This window comes from Adiantum capillus-veneris, chromosome 6 (genome assembly GCF_014529385.1).
Source record: "Adiantum capillus-veneris isolate H3 chromosome 6, ASM1452938v2, whole genome shotgun sequence".
NCBI classification, from domain to species: Eukaryota; Viridiplantae; Streptophyta; class Polypodiopsida; order Polypodiales; family Pteridaceae; genus Adiantum; species Adiantum capillus-veneris.
In genome coordinates, this window is record NC_140936.1 from 11763508 (window position 1) to 11783505 (window position 19998).

The following is a 19998-nucleotide window of genomic DNA, read 5'->3' on the forward strand; positions in this document are numbered from 1 at the left end:
TTATGCGGATATGGCCGGCCGCCCGCCTAACTCACTTACCTCTAACTCTTTGTATATACTAACATATTCTTTGTGAATACTAAGGATTTGGGAGATAACCCTTCTAACAGATCTCTGCGTACTGTGTACTGTGTAAGCTCACTGTGTGTGTGTGTGTGAGAGAGAGAGAGTCGACCCACACTCCGCAATCGCGCGACTTCACTTATTTGGTACTCTTTCCATCTACCTTGGATGGCTTAGCAGACAAGTGGTACAATCAGTTTGCAGAGAACCACTTTGCAACTTGGGCCACTTTACGACAACAGTTCTGTGCAGCATTCAGGCTAGGTGACTTCCAGGAAAAGATTTTGGATGAGTTGGCCAACATGGTGCTCCAGCCAGAGGAGACTTTTGCAGAACTCATGACTAAAACTAAGTCTCTGGTTGTGAAGCTTCCTCAGCAACCAAGGGAATTTATGGTTAAGAAGTGGGTGGAGAAGGCTCTTTCCAAAACTTCCCATCTAAAACTCCGAGAGAGTCTCCGACCTGACGCCACTCTAGAGGAGTTCGTCGCGGCTTCTACTAGGATAGAAGGAGCTAGAAGTTGTTCACCAACTCTCCTCAGGTAGAGACCCCCTCAATGTTTTTGGAAAGTGCTGTTGAAGATGATGAAACAGGAAACAAAAGGAAGATAGCAACTCAGAGTAGGAAGAAGATGGAGAAGGAGAAGACACAGAGCTTGCGTACGAGATCTTTGTAGTCTATCTCTCTGTATTAGAATAATAGAGTACATACAAACTCAGAGCTACAAAGCTTATATGAGACCCTAAGAGATAAGGTGTCCTTTCACACCAGATGTCCAGGGGGAAAAACCCAGTGGGAGAAAAGTGCCCCTGGTGAAGCGCGTATACACACTAACAGTACTACATGTCTACAAATCCCCCCTGTAGTGATAGTGTGAATCCGTACAAGGTAGCAGATCATCATGTGTATGAGAGTAAGCCCAAAGCTTTTCGGAAAGCTTCAAACTTTTCTCATGATAACGCCTTCGTAAATAGATCTGCAATGTTATCCTGTGTAGGACAGTAAGTTAGTGTGATCTCCCCTGCATGTAGCCTTTCCCTGACATAGTGATAGTGAACCTCTATGTGCTTTGTTCTTGCATGAAATACTGGATTCCTTGCAACTGCCATAGCACTCTGGCTGTCAGTGAAAATGGTAGTGGGTGTCTGTTGACACTCACAAAGATCTGCCAATAACCTGTGTATCCATACACAATCAACTGTTGCCGTGAAAGCTGCCCTGTACTCAGCTTCACAAGTTGATGTAGCCACTGTGGGTTGCTTCTTGCTTAGCCAAGATATACATGCATTTCCCAAGAAAAAACAATTCCCACTTGTGGAATGTCGTGTGTCAAAATCACCAGCCCAATCTGAATCGCTGTAACCAAGAAGCTGCATAGAACTGTGCTTTCCATACATATCCCCCCTTGGAAAGAACATGGAAAGATTAGGGGTACCTGAAAGGTAACGAAGTATGCGCTTCACAGCCTGCCAATGATGCATACCTGGGATGTGCATAAATCTGCTTGCTTGTGAAACCCCAAATTGAATGTCTGGACGAGTGTTGCCTGTCAAATATATCAAGCAACCAACCGCCGTTGCATAAGGTTCTCCAGCATCATGCATGCTCAACTTTGATCCAGTTTCTACGAGTGTAGAGATTGGTTTACAATTTTGCATACCAAACTTGTCCAAAATTTTATGCAAATATTTTGCTTGCAACATGTATATGCCATCCTCTGATTGCACAAACTGAATACCCAAGTAATAATGTAGCAAACCAAGATCAGACATCTCAAAGGTTTTTCTCTAAGCATCTTTAAACGCTTCAATTTCATCTGCAGTATTGCCTGTAACAAGGATATCATCCACATAAAGTGTTAGCATTATGAGAACTCTATCTCTCTTTTTGACATACAAAGTACTTTCTGTTGGACTATTCTGAAATCCCTGGCCAATCAAATAAGTATGTATCTTCTCATACCATGCTCTTGGAGCCTGTTTGAGACCATACAAAGCTTTACACAATCTACATACCTTTTGCTCTTGACCTTTTACAACAAAACCACTTGGTTGACTTACATAAACTTCTTCCTGCAAATCACCATTCAAAAAAGCAGTTTTGATATCCAACTTATGCACTTTCCAACCATGATGAGCAGCAATTGCAACTAGTGATCTAACTGTGGACTCACGAGAAGTAGGAGCAAAGGTTTCATCATAATCTATGCCTTTCTGTTGCGCATAGCCTTTTGCCACAAGCCTTGCTTTGTACCTGTCAACAGTACCATCTTGTTTCCTTTTTACCTTAAAACCCCACTTTGTACCAATAGGCTTTTTACATGTAGGCAAGTCCACTAGATCCCATGTATGATTCTTATGAATAGAATCAATTTCTTGCTGCATAGCATCTTTCCACTGAACACACTCTAAAGCTTGTTCAAATGAATCAGGCTCATCTGCATCACAAAGAGTGCTAAAGCAATCCAAATCTACTTGCTCTCTGCCAAAAGTAGTGATCTAACTGTGGACTCACGAGAAGTAGGAGCAAAGGTTTCATCATAATCTATGCCTTTCTGTTGCGCATAGCCTTTTTCCACAAGCCTTGCTTTGTACCTGTCAACAGTACCATCTTGTTTCCTTTTTACCTTAAAAACCCACTTTGTACCAATAGGCTTTTTACATGTAGGCAAGTCCACTAGATCCCATGTATGATTCTTATGAATAGAATCAATTTCTTGCTGCATAGCATCTTTCCATTGAACACACTCTAAAGCTTGTTCAAATGAATCAGGCTCATCTGCATCACAAAGAGTACTAAAGCAAGCCAAATCTACTTGCTCTCTGCCAAAAGTAGTACCAACACGTGTTTTTCGTGGCAACGGTGCATCCAACTTGCTATCCTGCAAAGTTTTTTTGAACCCATTTAGGCAAGGTTCTTTCTTCCCTGAGAACTTCTTGCTCTTCACGCACAATTTCCTCTACATCATGAGGTGTCACATGCTGATCAAAAGATTGATCAAGATTATCAACCTGTTGTGATTCTTGATTCTCCACAAAAGAAGGAAGCAAACCTTCAAATACATCATGTGTTTGCATATGAGGTACATCAAAAGCAACCATAGGTTGAGCAGTAGTTTCTGCAAAAATTACATCATGACTTTCAAAAATCTTGTTTGTAGCAGGATTGTAAAGTCTATAACCTTTACTTCCACTACTGTACCCCACAAATATACATTTGATTGACTTATCATCAAGCTTCCCACGTAACTGCTGAGGGATGTGAGCATAAGCAAAACAACCAAAAACACCAAGATAACTAACTAAAGGTTTTCTGTCATACCAAGCTTCATATGGAGTAATGGTCTTCAAGGCACGAGTAGGACACCTATTCAAAACATGTGCTGCACAAGCAACTGCCTCCATCCATAGCTTATGAGGCAAACTCTTAGCCTTGAGCATACATCTAGCCGTCTCCATTAAAGACATGTTCTTCCTTTCTGCAACACCATTCTGTTGTGGTGTGTATGGCATAGTGCATTGGTGTTAATGCCTTTCTTTCCCAAAAAATCCTTAAATGCACCTGACATGTATTCTCCTCCTCGCTCGGTACAAAGAGTCTGTACTTTGCAACTTGTTTCATTTTCAACCATGGCGACATAATGTTGAAAAATTGCAAACACGTCTGACTTTGCTTTGAGTGGATACACCCAACAAAACCTGGAAAAGTCATCAATGAAGATCACAAAATAAAGGCTGTTTCCCATAGATGGCGTCCTCATAGGACCACATACATCACTGTGTACAAGCTGCAACTTTCGTGTCCCTCTAACTGAACCATCCTGCGAAAATGCAAATCTGTGCATCTTTCCAAGAACGCAACCTTCACATACATGTCTTGGTGGCATCTCCAATAAAGACAAATCATGCACCATATTATGACGTTGTAAAGTCATCAAACTACCATAACCAACATGCCCAAATCTAGCATGCCAAAACTCAGCATCCTGCATGGCCTGAGTCTTTGTTTCTGCAATACATACCTGAATCTTCTTTTCATAACGATCTAGCACAAATAGTCCATTTTCCAGCGTACCTGTAGTGATAAGAGAATAACCATTCTCTCGATCTCGTACAACACATCTGTCATCCTCAAAAATGACCCGAAGACCATTTTTTGCAAGAGAGGATACAGACAACAAATTCTTCTTGATCCTTGGAACATATAAGACATCTGGCAAGCATAAATCTGAACCATCTGAAATGGTAATCAAAATCTTACCAACGCCTTTGATTGGATAAGAAGCATTATTTGCACATGTCACCTTCTTTCCTGCTGGAGCTGCATCCAATGAACAAAACAAATCCTTCCTTGAAGTAATATGCCTGGATGCACCACTATCAAAGTACCAAATCATTTGTGTCTCGTCAACACTGTAAGCAGAAAAATATGAACATACTAAGAAAGCATAAGAATCTTGCACAAAGTTTGCAGACTCTTCTTTAGCTGTAGAAGAATCACCAGAAGCTGAAACAACCAAACTTGACTCTTTCTTCTTTTCTTTTGCAATTCGCTTTTTACACTCACTAATGTAGTGACATTTACCTTTCTTCTTGGACTTGTCGGAATCACCTTTAGACTTCTCTGAAGACAGTCCTGCACAAGACTTGGAGTGATGAGCACTCTCTTTACCCTTGTTTTTGTTATGTACAACAAGAGCATGATCCATACCATCCACGTGTAAAGACTTGTTCTTACGTGATTGATCCTCCTGCAATAGCAAAGCCACTAACTCTTTAAAACGAAGAGGCTCAGGATTAGCTCGCAAAGACAGAGTCAAAGAAGTCTGAAAAGTCAAATAAGATGGTGGTAGTGAATTGAGTGTTTTGGAAACCAAGTCCTTCTCTGGAATCACTTCATCAATGCTAAGCAATTGCTCTTTAAGATCCCTGATTTTTGTAAGATGCTCGACGATATCGTCACCTTCATCCATCAGTATTTTGTCAAGTTGTTTCTTCAAAAACTCTATTCTGGCAGCGTTTCTTCCTCCAAACATAGCTTGCAGAGTGTTCCAAGCATCCTCAGAAGTTCTGCAAGATCTGATATGTGGTGTGATTGTCCTCTTTATGGTTAAGGCAATCACAATCATAGCTTGTGCATCTTTAGTATCCCATTTCTTTTGCTCTGGAGTGACTTGTGAGGGTCCTGCACCAACAGCTGCACCACGACCAGGCGTGGCAGGTGCAATGCTACCTGGATGAACTTCATCTCCAGATACATAATCCCACAATCCTTTACCAACCAAAACATTTTTGGCCATAAAAGACCAAAGAGAATAGTTGGTACCATCCAATTTGTCTTCAGATGTAAACGCACCAAAAACTCTTTCTCCGTAGATTGAGCCATACTGTGGATGCACACAAGAGAGAAAAAGAACCTCCAAGAGATTCACAAATCTCCTCTCCAATGCAAGCAAAACTCTACACAAAATCTCAGCACAAAGCTAAGACAAGCTGCTTCCCAAAAGAACTGTTTACCTGAAGAAAATCTGTCAAAAAGGACACCCTCTTGATCTAAACGCCTCCGAAAAGTAACTTCTGCTACGCTGCTCAGAACAAAATTCTAAGGGCTCGAACGGATTCAAAAGGGGGGTAAAACTCAGGTCACCTAATGAGAATATTCCCGAAACGTTGAGGATGCTCCCACGAGCAAATTTTCTGAAAACTACCTAAAAACTGCGATTGCGCCCGCGGATGCGAAAACGCAAGTAGAGGCTCTGGAAATAACCTTGCTCTGATACCAATTGTTGAAGATGATGAAACAGGAAATAGAAGGAAGATAACAACTCAGAGTAGTAAGAAGATGGAGACGGAGAAGACACAGAGCTTGCGTACGAGATCTCTGTAGTCTATCTCTCTGTATTAGAATAATAGAGTATATACAAACTCAGAGCTACAAAGCTTATATGAGACCCTAAGAGATAAGGTGTCCTTTCACACCAGATGTCCAGGGGGAAAAACCCAGTGGGAGAAAAGTGCCCCTGGTGAAGCGCGTATACACACTAACACTACTACATGTCTACAAGTGCTTCTGATTCATTAACTTCTTTACGCAGGCAACTGGAAGCCCTAAAGTTACAGTGAGCTCTTCAAGAGGAGAGGTCCTTCTCTCTTAGACAGGAGAAGCCTCCACATCACGAGGCATTGGAACAGATCAAGTGCGAGCTAGAAGAGCTCAAGTCTCAGCAGGAGACTAAGGCTATGGTTTGGTGTAGCTCATGCCACTCTCCAAGGCACCCTCCACATGAATCCTTCGAGTTTATTGCCACTTATGTGAAAAAGTCTGAACATGAGGACAAGGACTGCTACTACCTCAAGGGATTGCGACAAATACAACAAAGTCTTGGTCCTACTCTTAAACAAGGGCCAGCACCTGCATCCAACATGCTTTCTCCTTGTGGCGATCCACACCACATGCCACCTTTATTGACAGCCCCTCTGATGCAAGGTATGCAAAGTACTTTTCCGCCTCATAGATTTTATCATACCCATGCTCCCTCATCACCTCAAAGCGTCTATGCCTCCACCTCCAACTCCATGCACCAGGAGCAAGGACCACCTTGCCCTTCGACTTGCCCATTGAATCGGCCCATTTTGTGCTATAGATGCAGGGAATATGGTCATTACCAAAGCAAATTCCCTCTGCCTGAAGGGTCCCCTCCCTGTTGTCATTGCCCTGAAACGAAGGATCACTACAGTAAGGATTGCCCTAAACTTTGTGCATCCACGGTTTCAAACCCAAGTCAAAACTAGAATGAGGTTACCTTTCCCAAGCTCAATCTGATAGCAGTTAGCACCTTTCCTCAGTCACTCCCTTCTACCCACGTGGTTACCACTCAAAATAAGCTGCAATTGATAGAAGAGCCATCAGGTGTCCTCACTCGGGCCCAGAGAAACCAGTGATAGAACCAGAGACAGTCTTGAAGAACACCTTCCAACAAGTGTCCCTATATGACATGTTGCGGCTAGATGCAAGTTTTAGAAGTGACACCCTTGCAATTATTCAGTCCCTTTACCTCGGAGCAGATCCAAGCGATGGGCACCTCCCTGTGCGACCATCAGAGTCTTATATGATATCCAATCTCGTTGCTCCCCTCACTGATTATAGAAGCCCTCACCTGATAATGTCTGTTTTGGGTCGACAATTCTCAGGAGTGATAGTGGATGGTGGATCTAGCATCAACTTGATGCCCAAGTTTGCTATGTTAGCTCTAGCTCTACAGCCTACTCGCCCTGCTCCCTTCACAGTTACATTGGCCGACCAGCGGAAAGTCTACCCAGTGGGCATAGTGGACAATGTGCCTATTGTTAGGAAATATGACATAGCTAAATAGATATTTGAGTAGATTACTTAGTGGAGTGTGGGATGCATGTCTAACCTCACCATCCTATCTTATTGCAGTATTAGTGAGAACCACGATTAATTTGTCAAACCATGGGACGAAGCTGACTCAACTAGTGCATAGAGGCTACAAGAGGTTGTCAATCTCTCAGAAAACAACTAACAATTTGCATCTAACTCAAGCTACACTCAAGTGACTGAAATCACCAAAAGCCAATCGCCAATCGGTAAGCAAATCACATCCATTACAGCATCAAATGACATCCAAACGTAATGAAACTTCTAGGACAAGTTAACAAGACCTAAGCACACATGCCTATGGTCTCAAACCCCACTTTAGGTCAAGTTCCAAAATCGTGATTATTAACAACAGTGGATTTTTTACCTAGTCGTTTTCGACCCAGAATGCATTTAAATTCTTAGCAATGATGCCCCAATACCCCGCCTATGCTTAGTTTTCAATTTAAAAGTGTAATTCACTAGTTATGATGAAATTAGTCCGCGGGTCGGCGACGCCAAAAGCTACAAAATACTATGAATGGCTTACGTCAATGCGTAGAGCTCTTACCTACGGTTGCAATGCAACAAACGCATTTGCAATGTGACAACCGAAGAGGGAGTAGGAAGCGCGAGAAGGAGAGAAGTGAGCCGTTAGCTCATGTTGTGTATTTCTTATCCAAAAAACTTACAAAAATTGGCTTTTATACCTTAGCCAAGGTTTTTGGATGGTCAAAACTAATAATCTGGAGTTCTACCAAAGCTGGGAAATGACTGGCTGATACAATCTGGAAGCTTGTAGCCCCAGCTCATTAATTACAAGGTTTATCCGAGAAAATAGGAGTTACAATATTCCCGATTTATCAAAATAATAAATGTTTTACAAGGAGAACTCCGAAAAATGGTGCAAAAATGGTGTCCGTGTTAGCTTGCTGCTAACATTCCCCCCCTCCTCGCCTGTGTCGTCCCTTGACAAAGCTTTATGTGCTAAAGTAGTCTTTGGGTTGATGGCGGGCAAGGCGGTCTTTAAGTGCTTCCAGTGCCTTCTGGTATCTGATTCTTCGTTCTTTGTCGGGCACTTGCAAAAATTGCATGGTGACTTGATTCTTCAGTTCCACCGCTGAGTAGCCTACAAACCTGGATGTTAGGTTGCTTATCACCGGTGCAAATATTTTCGTTCGCTAGGTGAAGAATCCAGTGTAAAATGCTTCTTCAAAGGCTAGCATATTATTCGAGGGTAGGAACATGCATCTAGCATAGAATCCATAAAGGATTTCTTCTGAAGGTTGCCCACTCAGATCGTAGCATAAGCCCTTGTTTCCTTCCAAGAATGAGAGCCATGGGGCTCCTGTCTGCTCAAGCTCATTGAAACCTTGTATGCATGTGAGTAGCATCCTGCAGATCTTATATAACATTGCACAGGAAAGATCTGGCAGACTCTTGAAGAATGACATGGCGTTCGTTAGGGTTTTCACCATGTATTTCTCTGTTACTTGGCCTCTCTCTGGAGCTGGCAGCCTGGGGAAGTTGAGCCAAGTTGGCCTCTTCTTCTGTAGTGCTTCATGCGCTTGCCATGTCCTTACTCTGGGTACAGGACAGAATGTTGGATCTCTTTATAGGGCTGCAGGTGCTCTTGTGAACAGAATCAGGTATCTCGGATTCTTGTTCAGCCAGCTTAACCTCCACTTTGGGTGATCTTTATCTGCGCCATCTTCTTGTATATCCCTATACAACCTTTCTTTTACCTGTAATAGTTCTACTTTGATAAGAGGGTACAGCAGGGATTGTTGGTGCCATTGAGCGTTGATCTGATTGGGAGTGAGTTGAGTGACGTTGACAGAGTGTAAAACTCTCAACTCCCAATCTGTAGCAGCCTTCCACTGCTCATCCATCTCTAAGGTGATCTTCTCCTTCAATGCGTCTTCTTCAGCTTTTGACAGTTGGACCATTTGCACTGTATCTGCATCATTGATGTGAACCTGAAAATCTTCATCACCACTCGGCTCTGCTGTGGACTACGTCTCAAACTCGGCCAATGAGACCGAGGGTATTTCTATTTGTGGCGGCTTTGAAGTGCTTGCCTCTTCCTACGTGTTTGGCTTTCCATCTCTGAGGAGTTGATTTATCCGCTTGAGTTCTGCTATCTCCTTTAGGAGCTCCTCCTCTCTTTGAACCCGCATCAATGCCAGGTCCTTGCACTGTGACTGTTCAAGCTTTAATTCCAATTCTAGGTCTTTGTTTTTCTTTTCAAGTGCCTTGTACACTTCATCAGTTCCCTTGATCAAGGCCATGGCTGGGTTTTCTCTGATTTGCCGTAAGAAAATGGCATGATCATTGATTCTCTGTTCAGAATATTGCAGGGAAGCATTGGCAACATCTAACTGCACTTGAATTTTTTGAGCCGACAGAGAGTCTATAAGAAGTTCATTTGTAACTTCTGTCAGCTGCTCGTCTTTTACTTTGCAGGCATCAAATAATTTGGTGAGGAGGTCACCTAACTCCTCCATTTCTTTTTGTTGTTTATCCCTGGCTATCTGATGTTGTTCCGCTTCTGCCTTCAGCTGTTGCACTTGCCTTTGGAGATCAGTGATGATAATCATCCTATCTTCTAGATCTCCTTGAAGAGCGTCGATCACCATTTCCAGTTCCTTGGCCTTTGTGCTGCGGTTCAAAGTTGCTGAACGGAGTCTCTCCGTCATTTCTTGCATCTGGCATGCATATTCATTGACTTGTATTATAACTTCATTGTTTGTATGCCACTCCTCCTGTTCTGCCACCTGGGATGTGCTTGCAGCCTCGTGTGTTGCTTCTTGCTACGTCGTAATTGCTAGTGGTTCTTGTGTGGAGGTAGATGGTCGGTCTTCTTCTTGGCCATCCTGAGGCTTTGATGCCTCAGCAGTTTCTGGCTGAGTAGAAGTGGATGGTGTTGTCTCAACCCTTGCTGTCTCTTCAGGTGATGGCCTTTCTTCCTTCTCTAGCTCGGGCTCCGTCTTATGTGTAGTGGTAGGCTCTTTTTCTGTATCTGCTTCCTTATCAGTTTCTTGTTCCGATTGACTTGTCTTTTCTTCTTCCGGCTTTTGAGTCTCTTCTGCTATCTGTTCCGGTTCTGGCTCGGCTTCTTTTTCCTTTTTTCCGTCGGGGTGGTCAGCTTCTTATGTAGATTCTGTTCGTTGGGTGGACTCAAAATCTTTCTCTTTTTAAGTCTCTGCTTCTTCATTGGTACCTTTGCCTGCTGGTGATGGTGGTGGGCTAGGCATGGGATGGTCTTGTTGTTCCGGAGGCGGTGAGGCGGGTCAGGGAGATCCATGGCTTTGCTCTTGTGTAGCCGTTTCCTCAGCTTTCTTTGCAGCTTCTTCTACCTCTTTCAACTTTAGGGCTTCGGCCTCTTGGTACATTCTTTCTAAATATTATGTTGGATCATTTGCCTCTTTTCTGGTATGATGCTTTGTTCGAGGTCCTTTCAGTCATGTGGGTACCCACTTTTCTGGGTCCTTCCCTTGTGCTTGCCTACTGTGCTGATAGGCCTGTTTTTCTCTTTCAAAATGCGCTTGTTTTTTAGCTGACTCCTCTTTGTGTGCAGCCACAACTTTCCTTTTCATCTCTTCTCTCCGAGCTCTCTTTTCTTCGTTGTCAGAGCTCTCGCTGCTGTGCCGTTCTGGTGAGCTGTCAGCTGACTCGTCATCTGATTTTTGTGACCTTTTACCTGACCTTGTAGCTCGTGGAGAGGGTTGTGCGGCCAAAATCCATGTATTCTGATCAGGGGCAAGCGATAGGTTGTCCGCCATGTCGATGGCATGATACGCTATTCTAGTCAACACCTCTGGCATGCCCAAGTATGTGATTTTGCCTTCCTTCTTGGTGGCCTTCAAGGTTGTCAAGACATATTGCGCATGGTCCACGGGATGTCTTGTTGTTGACTTAAGAACTTGAGTGAAGGTGGTGGCCACGGCGTGATTTGGTGCAGTGTACCTTGGTGGCCTTTTTGCCAGAAAATGGAAGTGTTGATGGTACAAACGGGCTCGCTCTTCCACCTATTTGTGGATAAGATCGGCGAATGTAGCCGCGGCTGTCTCCTTGGTAAATGTGCTTGTGGTTTTCCTGTCTCTTGCCCACATGGTCATTCCTTCAGTGGGCAATGTGAGTGCCTTTGCCACTATCTGTTTTGTGATTACTACCTCGACCTTGTTCCCTTGGGTGTTGGATATTTGTGCGGTTCCATCCTCTTTGATGGTGGGTAGAAGCTCGTAAGCTTTCTGAAAGTCCACTCCACAAGGCTCTTGTTCATAGAAATGCCTGAGCCCCAACCTGCAGTTAGCCTCTTTTGTCTCTGGCTTGGCAAATTCATCATAGACCTCTTTAGGCAGGAGTTGCAACTCCACCTGATGCCCCTCTTCACTCTTGAACCTGCCAGTGAAGACCGTGGTGTGGTGTTGTGCACGTATGTCGCACGTGTCAATGCAAGGAACTTGCCGATACACCGTGTGCGAGCCACAAATGGCTCCAAGCACACAACAAGCCTAAACTAGTAAACTCAAAGATGGCGATGGTGTGTCACTCACCGCTCTACGCTTGCTTTCGTGGAGGATTCCTCGTCGCGAAGAAGAAGGAGACGCCGCTACGCCGCGCTCAACTGCTTCACCGCCGCCGTGCCGTCGTCGCAATGCTCGATCGCACACTCTCTCTCTCTCTCTCTCTCTCTCTCTCTCACGCATACACACACACACAAGGAGATGAAGAAGAAGAAGATGGAGATGGAGCAAGAGCACTCTTCAATTGCACAAATGAGAGAATGAGTGAATTTTAGGTTTAGTTGACTTTTATACGAGCTCGCCCCATTCACACTTGGGCGCCCATGCTTAGCCAACTAATCCCTTGAATGTTCCAGTTAGAGTGCGCCTCTCATCGGCGATCACTCTTACCCTTTTCCTATTGGACCGACAAGCCCGATACCTTACTCTACCAAGTAAATAATACAACATCCATCGTAGGTGATAGGGTGTCCGTGAGCCGTGAGGGTTAACATGCCCCCCTTCCTGATGTAGATTCCGTCCTCGGAAGCTATTGAGTTGAAGCTCGTTCGTTGAGGTGGAAGAGCATTTGAGATGAATGTCCTTGGCCTTCTTCAGTCACTGCAAAATCAAACAACATTGGCACAGTAATTGCATTCTCATATACAATTAAAAAGCATATGCAGTTTTAGGCAGACAAATTGTTTGGTAACAGAATTTTAAACCATTTGTCAGTAATAAACATTAAATTGCAATATAATCAAATATATAAACAGCTGTAAAGGTGAAAAATTAAACAAGTCTGGGGTCGCTAATTTAACGGTCGAAATGCACTAAAGATCGACTATTAATACCACGGGTAAGCTTCTCAATTTTCTCTTGTCAATTAAGTTGTTTAATCGCGAGAGCCAAGTATTTCATGTTCGAGGGCTAACTAGAGGCTATACCTAGAAGACCTTGTAGTTAAGCTACGATAAAAGGAATTGCTCATGAAATCATCACCTGACTTATTTCCTTTTCTTTGACCCCCCAAAAGTCTTTTCTCATTGATTTACTTTTGATGTGTGTGCTTATTTTGTATGCCTTGGGTTTTTTGCTTTTCAAGGAAAAGCGCCCACACTGGGAACCTCTAGGGCTCTAGTACCATAGGTGATACATGTGAGTGAAGTACCAAATCAAGCTGAGATTTCTCTTCTAGCTTAAGATTTTACATTGTGACACTTTGATTTTTTTTTGTTTGTTCGTTTTCAACATTTTAATTTTGTAACTTTGGGGGGTCATATAACACTGTTACACCTCCCCAGGCTCATCACACTAGTAAACTCCCTTTATAATACTTAAGCTAAAGGTAAATAGGATCAAGCCCACTAGAAAGCCCTAGTACATTTCACACAATGCTGCCTAAATCGGATTAAGAACCTAAGTAACCATTGATTATTAGGAAGGCATTCCTCATGGTATTAAGACAAGATCTGTAACACCTAACTTGGTCAAACTAGCTTAGTTGGACTGCTTGATTTTTAAATCTAGACAAGTAAATATGAAAAAAATTACATTGAATTTAATGTTTGGTACTAAGCAAATGCGTTGAATATTATGCTACCAATCACAATTAAAGCAGACAAACATAAATGCAAAAAAGATAAGGGGCCATGCTAATGGACAAGAAACACCTGTTTGCGTTGATAATTGCACTTGATTTGAACAGTGAGTCGAGATAAAGATTCCATGAAGGTCCAAATCCTAACAACAGCAACACGCTCATGTACACACTAGGAAACACAAAGAATACCTCTAAGAGGCACATCAGTGGGAAAAGGTACCAACACTTATTGAACACAATTAAAAAACATAAGGAACCCTAACCTAATTATTTGCACTCCCCCTAGAGAGTCAAGGGAATAGGATATTGTAGAGATTGGGGGGAAACCCTAAGGCTAAACTCCTATCTTCGTCATCGAGATAAACAAAGTCATCATCCATGAGACCATATGTACCATCCGTGTAGTCATGTAAATCTTCTTCTTCATCATAGGTACCCATGTTTACTAAGATGGTCACTAGATGCCTACAGTCATCTTGGTCAAAGGGGTAGGCTTGTGCAATGGGAGAAACGCTCTCTACTAAGTATGGATCAGTCGTGGTCAAGAGAGGTATCAGCCATTCTAACTCCTCGAAATTCCTCTCACATGCTAGCGTACCTACCAAATCCCATTCACATGCAAGCACCGGAAAGACCATGTGAAACATTTGTGAAAAGTAACAAGGGTACCTCTCATCCAAGGCAAGAGTGGATGACTCTAGCCTACTAGCCATATCTGTACATGCAAATAGATGACGGTTAGAGTGAAAATATTACAAGGGTCGTGTTCTTGTGCATAATGTGTTTTTATGATTTTGTGTCATGGCTCTTGCTCTTTTACTTTTTTATCTTGTTTTTGTGAGTATAAGGCTTTATATATACGTTCCCTAAGATTGGAGATTAAGAGGTCAGGGAGGAAGGTTGAGAGGGAAGCAAGTGAATGATGGATGTCAGCAAACACTCCCCCCTTCCTTGGGTAGATCATACCTTTTGTACGATGTCGTCACCCTTTGAAACCAGTTGTTCCAAGTTGTTATAGGTGAAGGCTTTAACCAATAGTTTTCGATTACCTTAGGTGCCTCGTCGAGTTGCAAGGGTGGTAAGGTACTCTCCTAGGATCGAACTTGAAGTGGTTCATCAGGTGATTCTTGAACACTGGGAGGTGTGGAGTCCTTTGTAGCTTCATGGAGGTCCATATTGTAGGTGGAGACTGTGGAGAACCTTTTACCTCTATGGATACATTACATGAGGATCTAGAAGCTTCATGGGACTCCCCCCTTCCTAAGCTAGGTGGAACAAATCGTTCTTTCTTCGGTACCCAAACTAGCTCTGGAACGGGTGTGAAGCATTCTGTGATTTTTTTCTTTCCGCGATCATTGATTTGTTTTGGAGCTACGGGATTGGGCTCACATGGGTCAGGTGACATGTAAGAACACAATCTACGTTTTGGCTGTTACCATATACATGTGGTAGTGATGTGTGTGAACACACTAGGACCGTCGGGGCATTTTTTCCCTCTTTAGGAGGTTTTTTCCCCCATGCATTGTATATATGCCCATCACTCTAGGGCTATCTATCTTTCCATTGCACACTAAGTAAGACACTCTCTATTGTGTGCCTTGAGCTTCCTTCGTCTTCTCCAAGCTGTGTGTGTTTCTCTGCAACCCTAATTCCAACAATTGGTATCAGAGCAGGTCACGTCCTCCCGAACTTAGTCGCCAGCTGCTCCAGCACACGCCTGCTCACTTTCTCCGATTTCACTGAGCCTTTGGTAAGCGTTCGCAGGTCGACAAATATTTTGGATGAGCTCAAAGAGCTCAGTCTGCTCAAAATTTTGGTTTGGGCTCATTTCGGCCTCCATTTCCACTACAGGCAGTATTGCACAGGCTGTTTCGTCATTTTGTGCAGAATTTCTATCAGCGCCGTTTTCTACATAACAGGTGCCTTATAGTCTTCTACGGTTTGTGCTATATAGCACAGGTTGTTCCCGCTCCGTTTCTCCTATTTTCGGGCAGTTTTCACATCAGGTGCAGCATTTACCATGGCTGACAACAACAACACAGATGTGTACAAGATGTTTGCTGCTGAGGACAGGTTGGATGGGGACAAATACCCTATGTGGGCTTATATGATGCAACATGTTCTTGTGTCAAAGGGTGTCTGGAACATTGTGCAGGGCATTGATGTACGTCCTGGTTCTGAGGATGTAGGCGATGTTGAGGATGTTGCATGTCTTGCTGCAAGGATTGCAGCTGTTAGAGTTGTTTTGCCTACGGAAGAACAAGATCGTTGGGATGTTAAGGATGCGTAGGCTCATGCATTGATTGCGTTGTCTGTGAAGTGCACCATTGTTCCTCACATCCGTTCAGCAAAATCAACAAAACAGGCTTGGGATATTTTAGCAGGTCTTTATGCAAGCCGTAATGAGGCTAAAATTGCTTTGCTGCGTAAAGAGCTGGAGTCGAAGATTATGCATGAGGAAGATGATATGGACACTTTTCTTGCTAGTGTCAAGGATATCAATGAGCAGCTTATTTCTGCAGGTGAAGTCATTTCAGACAGTTCCCTTGTGCAGACTGTTCTTGATGCCTTACCAGGTTCCTACCAGACTTTTGCTAGTACTTGGAGACTGATGACCCAAGGAAATCTTGAAGTTGTCAAGTTTGATGCATTATGCACATTGTTGTTGCAAGAGTCACTTTCTAGAAAAAATAGGACTAGGCAGCGTGCAGTTGAATAGGATTTTATTGCTTCTCAAAGAAAGGGTGGTAACAGTAATGCAACCACTTCTTATGGTTCTGCTGCGAGTGGCAAAAATTATGTTCCTAATGCTTCTGCTAGCAGTGCTTCATCTGGCAATTCTGGTGATAAGGGCAAAAAGAAGATGCGTTGCCATTATTGTAAAGCCAATGATCACTTGATCAAGTCGTGTCCTAAGTTGAAGGCCAAAGAGGCTAAGAAGACAGAGGGTGGTTCCACTGCAAATGCTGGTTCCACTACAAATGCAACCATTGTTGAGTCTTCTGTGAAAGGAGACTGTGTTGCTGATGTTGATGCAGAATGGGCTTTTAGTGCAGAGTGCACTTACAATCCTACTGTCCATGATGCATGCTTGTCAGTTGCTGCAGATTCACATGTGTGGTATTTCGACAGTGGTGCTACAATGCACATTACCTCACATCGTGAATTATTTACCTCTCTCGAGTCCGTCCCTCATGGGAATTCAGTCACTTGTGCCAACAACGCCTCTTATCCAGTTCAGGGAGTTGGAAAGATTGTGCTCACTGCTGCTAATGGCAGTTCCTTCACACTTGTTGATGCACTTTATGTACCTGGGTCAAGAAGAATCTCTTGTCTGTATCCGCACTTGCTAGACTTGGACTTGTAGTCAAATTTGTGGATGACAGAGGTACAATTCATGATCTCAGTTTTGGTGATGAAATTGTTGCATCTGGCCTTTTGTGCCGTGGGCTGTATAAGCTCACTTTGTATGACAAGTGTGGACAAAATTTTGCAAATGCTGTTTCAGATTCAAGGGCTATTTCAGATGCAAAACTTTGGCATGCACGTTTTGGTCATTTGAATTTTGTCAGTTTGCTGCATTTACAAAATCTGATATGGTTGCTTCTTTGCCGCCTCTTGAAGCACTTGTCAAACATGTTTGTGAAGGCTGTATTTTGGGTAAGATGCAGCGTTCTAAATTTCCAAAGGATGGTTCAGTTTGGGCCACATGCAGGTTGCAGCTTGTGCATAGTGATGTTTGTGGGCCCATGCAAACTCCGTCCTTGGGCAATTACCTGTACTTCGTGACTTTCATTGATGATTACTCCAAGCATGCATGGGTATTTCCACTTAAAGCGAAGTCCGAAGTTTTTATGTGCTGCAAACAATTTCTGGCTATGGCTGAAAATGTCTCAAAATGTACTATGGGCACCCTCCGTTCCGATCGAGGGGGGGAGTATATGTCTCATGAATTTAATGCATTTCTGGCTAATCGTGGGATAAAATACCAATGTACAGTGCCTTATACACCTCAGCAAAATGGTGTTGCTGAGAGGAAAAATAGGTCACTGACGGAAATGGCACGATGTATGGTCAAAAGTCAAGCTTTGCCGAATTCTTTTTGGCTTGAGGCCATTATGTGTGCCACTTATGTACTTAACAGGTGTCCTACGAAAGCTTTCCAGTCTATTACTCCATATGAAGCATGGCATGGTAGAAAGCCTTCTATTGAGCACATGCGTGTTTTTGGTTGTTTGGCATATGCTTTGGTGCCACAAGTGCAACGCAGAAAATTGGATGATAAGGCTGTCAAATGTATTTTTGTTGGTTATAGTGCTGAAAGCAAAGGTTACAGGTTGTATCATCCACAAACAAAACGTATTTTGGTTTCTCGGGATGTAGTGTTTGTGGAAGATTCTGTTCAGCCCTTGCTGTCATGTACTAGAGACAGTAATGCAGGCTCACAGGACATTTATGACACTTGTTGCCTCTTTTCAGTGGTGGAAATACGAATGTAAGTTCCAATGAGGCAAATGTACAGCCTATGGGGGTTTCTGAAAATGTTTTAGATCAGCCTATTACTGATGCAGATGTACATGATATACTTGATGAGGAAAGGGCTGAAAATGAGCAGGCTAGAGGTATGCCAAAATGGCTGGTGCACACTTTGCGTGACAGTAAATTGGATGCACCTTTGTCTAGTCGTACTCGTTCAAGCTCTGGCCATGCATCTTATGCATCAGATTGTTATGCTTTGGCTGTGTCTAGCTTACATGATGTTGAGGAGCCTCTGTCTTTTGATGAAGCACAAAATTCAAAAAATTGGATGGCTACCATGCAATCAGAATATGATGCACTTATAGAAAATGACACATGGACTTTATGTGATTTGCCTCCTGGCAAAAAGGCCATTGGTACGAAGTGGGTTTACAAGTTGAAACGCAAGCCGGATGGTGAGATCGATCGCCATAAGGCTCGACTTGTTGCAAAGGGTTATGCACAGCAAAAAGGCATAGATTATGAAGAGACTTTTGCTCCCACTTGTCGTATGACTATTGTGCGTTTTCTATGTGCATTGGCAGCTCATTTTGGTTGGGATGTACATCGATCAGACATTGTTACTGCTTTCTTGAATGGTGACATATTTGAGGAAGTTTATGGAACGCAGCCTCGCGGTTTTGTCATAAAAGGACAAGAGGACAAAGTGTGCAGATTTAAGAAGGCTTTGTATGGGTTGAAGCAATCTCCTCGTGCTTGATATGAGAAAGCTGGCACTCATTTGGTCAAACAAGGCTTTCGTAACAGTCCAACAGAAAGCACATTGTATGTAAAGCGTGAGGGTGATGTACTTCTCATTGTGGTTCTTTATGTTGATGATTTGCTGATCACTGGACCAAATGAGAGACATATTGTTGAATTTAAGGCTGATTTGAATGCTACTTTCAAGATGAAAGATTTGGGGCTGTTGCATCATTACTTGGGTATACAATTTAAGCAGTGTGATGGTGGTATTGCCTTGTGTCAGAAAAGTTACATAGAGACATTGCTATGTAAGTTTGGACTTGAGGATTGCAAACCTATTGCCACTCCCATGGAAACAGCTTTGAAGTTGAGTCTACATGATGCTGGTGATCCTGCTGATGTCACTCTTTACCAAACTGTTGTTGGATGCCTCATTTATGTATGCAACACGAGGCCAGATATTCAGTTTGCAGTCTCACAGGTCAGCAGATTTATGCATAGCCCAGGGTCTAAGCATTGGCAGGTTTTCAAGAGGATTTTCCGTTACCTTAGTGGCACTTTACATCTTGGCTTGTTTTATCCCAAGGGGGGATCATTGCCGCCAGACTTACATGCTTTTTCGGACTCAGATTGGGCTGGTTGTTTTGACACGCGAGTGTCCATAAGTGGATTTTGTTTCATGCTTGGCAGTTCATGTATATCATGGTTGAGCAAGAAGAAACCTATTGTGGCCACTTCGAGTTGTGAGGCTGAGTACAGGGCAGTCTTCACAGCTACGGTTGAGTGTGTATGGCTCAGATGCCTTATGGCTTATTTGGGTGTTGGACAAGACACTACCAACACTATCTGCACTGACACTCAGAGCGCATTGGCAGTTGCGAGGAACCCAGTTTTTCATGCTCGCACAAAGCACATTGAGGTGCATTACCACTATGTCAGGGAGAGGCTCTCAGCAGGAGAGATCAGCTTGGCTTATGTGCAAACACAGGACAACCTTGCAGATTATTTCACAAAGGCATTGTCTCGTGAGAAGCTTGAAGCTTTCCGCAAAGCTTTGGGCTTACTCCCCTTTGTGGACTAATCCTGTCCTCAGGGCATGGCACTTCCCTTTACTCATGTGCCAGCTCTCGTTCACCGCATCACTCCAGGGGGGATTTGCTACCATATACATGTGGTAGTGATGTGTGTGAACACACTAGGACCGCCGGGGCATTTTTTCCCTCT